Raw genomic sequence first — 6,297 nt, 5'->3', positions numbered from 1 at the left:
ACACCATGACTCAAAACTACTTGGGGAGGAAAGAGATTGTTGGACTTCTATGTCAGAACCCAATCCATCAGTAAGGGAAGCCAAGGCAGAAACGAGCTGAAGCAGCAGGGACCATAAAGGGACATTCCTTACTGGCTCGTTCTCTTTATCTTGATGAGTCTGCTTCTCTAAACAACTCAGACTATCTGCCCAGGGGTGGGGGAGACCCTCCCATATCAATCCTCAATCAAGAAATAAACCCACAGCCTAGAAAAAGGGCCTGCAGGCCAATTGTACGGAGCATTTTCCTATTGGGCTTCCAGCATCTCATTGGCTTACCAATTCCTTCTCTCCTTTTTATTTTTTTATTCGTTGGCTAGAGTGAGGGTTTTAATATATTTTCCCCACATTTTTCCTTCTATAACTTTGGAAATTGTTTCACCAAACTTCTCTTTTGTTCACTAATTACTCTAAAGATTTTAATATTCTTGATTAGATCTGCAAAGTCCAAACATAATCAATATTAAATAAGATTAGAACCTTAGAACAATTTACACTCTTAACTACCACTCTCTCAATTGTTGCCTAAGGTTTTATTCATATTTTTCTAGCCCTATAAATTTTTTTCCAACAATTACAACCATTTTATGCAATCTTTGCACAGATTTTTTTTGTCTCCATTGCTCATGTCCTAGTGTAACTCTTCAGTAAATGTTTTTTTTAAGCCAAAGAACAAAAGAGAACTAAAGAGGGAGAGAAGAAGTCCACAGGCCTTCTGGCTGTTGAGGTGGAACAGAGACAGAGCCTATGAAACAAGTCTAGTTCTGAGAACTTGAGGCGATTGATAAGACCTGTGTGATAAAGACGAACAGATTAAAAACATGTTACATATGCACAGTGGTATTTCATTCAGCCATAAAGAAACAGGAAATTATGCCCTTTGCTGGCAAATAGATACAATTAAAGATCCTCATTTTAAGTGAAACAAGCCAAGTTCATAAAGACCAATCACATCTTTTCCTACACTTATGGATTTGATATTGTATGTAAATACATCAAACTGTTAGATAGATAGATAGATAGATAGATAGATAGATAGATAGATAGATAGATAGATAGATAGATAGACAGATGGATGGATAGATGGATAGATAGAGTTACACGGGGACATGAACAATGGAGATGATAGTATATTTATATAGTTTGATGCATTTATATACAATATATAAAGCCAAGTACTTAATGACATGAACGCTGAAGGGATATTGGATGATAGAAGGAGATTATAAGGAAGCAAGGGATTGGAGCATAGACTCCAATTACATGATATACTTGAAAGAAAATGTCTTTATGACACTCAGCACTGTACAACGAATTTCCACAACTAACCAAATAGTAAGAATATGGTCATTTTTTAAATTTTATTTTTCTTGGATATGTATTTACATTTCAAATGTTATCCCCTTCCTCCCCTTTCCCAGATCCCCATCCCCAGGCTTCTATGAATATGCTCCCACTCCCACCCACCCACCTCAACTCCCTGGAATTCCCCTCCATTGGGGAAATGAGCCTTCACAGGACCAAGGGCTTCTCTTCCTATTGGTGCTAGACAATGCCATCCTCTGCTACATTAGGGGCAAGAGCCATGGGTCCCTCCATGTGCACTCATTGGTTGGTGGTTTAGTCCCTGGGAGCTCTGGGTGGGGGAAGGTCTGGTTGTTTGATATTGTTGTTCTTCTTTTAGGGTTGCAAACCCCTGCAGCTCCTTCAGTGCATACCATGTATGTTTTTCTGTGATTGGGTTACCTCACTCAGGATGATATTTTCAGTTCCATCCATTTGCCTAAGAATTTCATGAAGTCACTGTTTTTAATAGCTGAGTAATATTCTATTGTGTAGATGTTCCACATTTTCTGTATCCATTCCTCTGTTAAAGGGACATCTGGGTTCTTTCCCACTTCTGGCTATTTTAAATAAGGCTGCTACGAACATAGTGGAGCATGTGTCCTTGTTATTTTTGACAGCGTGGATGAACCTGAAGGATATTGCGTTAAGTGAAATAAGTCAGAGAAAGGCATATATTTGCTTGATCCCATTTGTATGTGTAATCTAAAATGCATAAAAGTCTGTGAAAGCTGGTAGTAGCGTGGTAGTTACCATTGGTGTGATGTTAGTCTCTCTCTCTCTCTCTCTCTCTCTCTCTCTCTCACACACACACACACACACACACACAGTACAAGTTATTCATCTTAAGTACATAGTATTCCTCTGCCAATGATTTTAAGAAAGAAAGAAAGAAAGAAAGAAAGAAAGAAAGAAAGAAAGAAAGAAAGAAAGCACCCAGTAACAGTAGAACTCTAGCCTATTCTAAATGAACACTATTTATGTATGAATGAATGAATGAATGAATGAATGAATGAATGAATGAATACATTAGCAGAGAACCACTGTGACTCTTCCCATATAGCAGGACTACTAACTACTGGGCATTTCTCTCAAGCTTACACCAATCCAATGTTACTGACTCAAAGGCTCTTGTTAACAGAGTGCACTTTTTTCTTCAAGTTGAGCATTGCCACAGCTGAAAGGCAATTACACTGGTAACTTCCACTGTGACGCCCCTCAACCTTCTTGGCTCCCACAGTTTCTCTGAGCTTCTGAAGTCACAGTATTAAACAAAATTGTGTTCTATGTGACTTAAGGAGCTTTTTTTCCAATGAGTTCATTCAACAAGATGTCTTTCTGAATCAGGACTTAAGCTAGCCGTCTCTCTTTCCAAAAGGGAAAGTCCTTGTTCTTTGACACTGTGGTTTCACGCCATTTCTAGATCACCTTGTATGTGGCTACAACACTTGCCATGTGTACGTTTATTTAATTCTAAGCGTGTAAGTATTCAAAACATTTCAGAGCAAACTGTAGATGTCAGAAACAGACAGGATAAGGGATGTAGTTCAATAATAGAGCTTGTGCCTTGTACACATAAGGCCCTAGGGAAAACATCCAGTACTACCAAGTTAATAGACAAACAAGTAAGTACCAAAAACAGGTCTTTGTCCATAACAAACTGTACAATGTAGCTGTGTGTCCAAACATATTTTTCAAGTTATTCTTATTTTATGTGTATGAATATTTTGTCTGCACATGTGCATGGGCATCACATGTGAGCCCAAAGAGGCTAGAAAACACCACTGGATCTCCTAGAACGAGGTACAAAGAGTTGTGAGCTGCTGTGAGGGTCCTGGAACTGGAACCCAGGAGTCCTGCCAGCTCTTAAACACTCTGCCATCTCCCCAGCACCTAAATGAGTTTTATCTTTCCTAATTTACGAGTCAGAGTACAAAACTCTTAAACAGCATGCTTTAAAACTAGAATTTTATTAGTTTACCTTTTTATGATTCCCACTATAGTCATTCTGTAAAATCTAATGTTAATATAATCTAGGTATTTGGACATTTCTAATCAAGTAGTCTAAGGGTTTTCAAGATTTATTAGGAACAAAATGTACGGACTGTGATATTTATATTTTTGTAAATTAATGAATGTATAATTAATTTTTCAGGGCAATTATTAACCTAGCTAGTAAAATAAGTTATAAAGAGTAATTTGACTCTGTTTTGGTCAAATGATGTCATATACAGACTCATATCTCTGTGTTCATTTGCTCCTTATCCCATTTCCCCATAACCTCTAATAAATAATAAATGGTATTTTTTGGCATTCTTTTTTATCTGAGTAAGGTAACAATAGCCCACTCCATCAGTGATGTAGTTTTGCTTATGCCATTGTAACCAGCAATCCCAAAGTCACCTGGCTAAAAGGAAAGAGGTTGACTTCTCAACACACTTTATTAACCATCCCAGACAGCTGCAGGCTGATAGACTCTCACAGTCAGGAGACATGGAAAATGGCACTTGGAGAATTTCACTCTAGTTCTAAAAGCTTTCTAACTATAAAACTTCTCTGTTTCTATTCTTTCTTTTTTTTATTTTTATTGGATATTTTATGTATTTACATTACAAACATGATCCCCTTTCCTGGTTCCCCCTTGTCCCATCCCTCCTGCCCCTGCTTCTGTAGGGATGCTCCCCCTCCCACCCACCCACTCCCACCTCACTGGCCTGGCATTCCCCTACACTGGGGAATTGAGCCTTCACAGGACCAAGGGCTTCTTCTTCTCCCATTGATGCCAGACAATGCCATCCTCTGCTACATATGCAGCTGGAACCATGGTTACCTCCATGGTTACACTTTGGTTGGTTTAGTCCTTGGGAGCTCTGGGGGGTCTTGTTGGTTGATATTGTTGTTCTTCCTATGGGGTTGCAAATCCCTTCAGCTCTTTCAGTCCTTTTTCTAACTCCTCCATTGGGGTCCCCGTGCTCAGCTCAACAGTTAACTGCAAGCATCCTCATCTGTATCATCAGTAAGGTTCAGAGCCTCTCAGGAGACATCCATATCAGGCTCCTGTCAGCAAGAACTTCTTGGCATCAGCAATAGTGACTGGATTTAGTAGCTGCATGTGAGATGGATCCCCAGGTGGGGCAGTCTCTGGATGACCCTTCCTTCAGTTTCTGAACCACTCTTTGTCCCTGTATTCCCTTTAGACAGGAGCAATTCTGGCTTAAAATTTTGAGAAGGGTAGGTGACCCCATCCCCCATCCGGAGGCCTTCCTAACGTCTAGATATGGTCTCTATAGGTTCTCCCTCCCCTTAGTTGGGCATTTCAGCTAATCTCATCCTGTTGGATCCTGGGAGCCTCTTGCTTTCCTGGTACCTGGAACTTGCTGGTGAAAGTTCCCTATTCAAATTCCTGACCTTCTGCATATCATCCCCATCTGTTTTTTTTCTTTTAGCCAAGCCAAATTACACAGCCGTACCTAAGTTAAGGTCCTAGGATGTACCTAGAAGGTGAATAGAATAATTGGTGAGCATCATTAATGACTAGAATGCAAAATTGGCTTTCATATATACTATCTCAGACATTCCTTATTTTCTCTGGCAAATATTGGCATCCTTGTTTTAGATCCATCTCTATACTACATGAAAGATTTATTTGCTTAGCTACTAACCTCTACATCAGTGGTTCTCCATCTTCCTAAGTCTATGATCCTTTAACACCATTCCGCATGTTGTTGTGGTGACCCCCAACCATAAAATTATTTGTTGCTTCTTCATAACTGTAATTTTGCTACTGTTATACATCATAATGTAAATATATGATATGTAAGATATCTGCTATGAGACCCCGTGAAAGTGTCGTTCAATCCCCAGAGGAGTTGCAGCCACGAGGTAAAAAATACTGTTCTAGAATGTTCTGCACCTCTTTAAATACCATAATCTATCAAGACAGTCTAACATCTTGTGCATACTGTTGAACTTTCATTCAGATGAAATAAAAGTCAAACAGTATTGGCATTTAAATATAAACCTCCCCTTACATTTAAGGAAAGAATTCAGTGACAGTTTTAATATCTAACCAGTTAAAAATCCAGAGGACTTGTGGACCAAGAGCATCCATCCATGTTGAAAATCAAAATTCAAACTGAGCCAAAATGGACTTCTTGATATCACAGAGTGAATCTTCAACACAGCCTCCAAAACACAATGTGTTAAAAAAAATATTCTTATGGAAGAGGATGTGCCTAGCCCTGAGGAGATTTGACGGGCCAGGGTGGGGAGGGATACCCAGGAGGGCTTCCACCCTTGCAGAGGAGAAGGGGAAGGGACTGTGTGAGGAGAAACTGTGGGGCAGCGATGGAGATGTAAAGTGATGTTATAGATCCATTAATAAATTATTAATAAATAAAATATTAAAAACATTTTTCTAAGACAAGGTCCAAGTATCATCCTAGGAAGGTATATTCTATTTCACTTCTGAAAGACTCATGTTTTAATTGTTATAAGAGTAATGCACTTGGAGATGATGTTATAAACTGATTCAGCTATGGAACCCGGTGTCATAAAGACAGAGATCACCCCTCAGCCACTTTGCAGAAATTGAGGAGCATCATCAAAGATGTCGTGTCGTAGTCACAGAGTCTGAGCTCAGCCGCGCACTCTGCCTTCTTCATTTTGAATTCTTATCGATTCCATTTGTTTTCCTATTATTGTTTGTGTGGCTCCATTCAGCTGTAAACCAGCATAAGCTGTGAAAAACCCAAGCTATGAATGAAAGTCTACGGTTCAGTAGACAGTGAATCCTCCCTGTGCAATATTAAACAGAGACAACTCATCACGGAGAAAATACTCGGGGCTGCTTCTAACGGCTTTGTGTTTTGTTTTGAAAATGTATATTCTATTTGGAAATTTAAATGGCCTTAC

Source organism: Rattus norvegicus, chromosome 16 (assembly GCF_036323735.1).
Source record: "Rattus norvegicus strain BN/NHsdMcwi chromosome 16, GRCr8, whole genome shotgun sequence".
Lineage (NCBI taxonomy): Eukaryota > Metazoa > Chordata > Mammalia > Rodentia > Muridae > Rattus > Rattus norvegicus.
The sequence above is the reverse complement of the archived record's forward strand: the minus strand, read 5'-3'. Positions refer to the sequence as shown.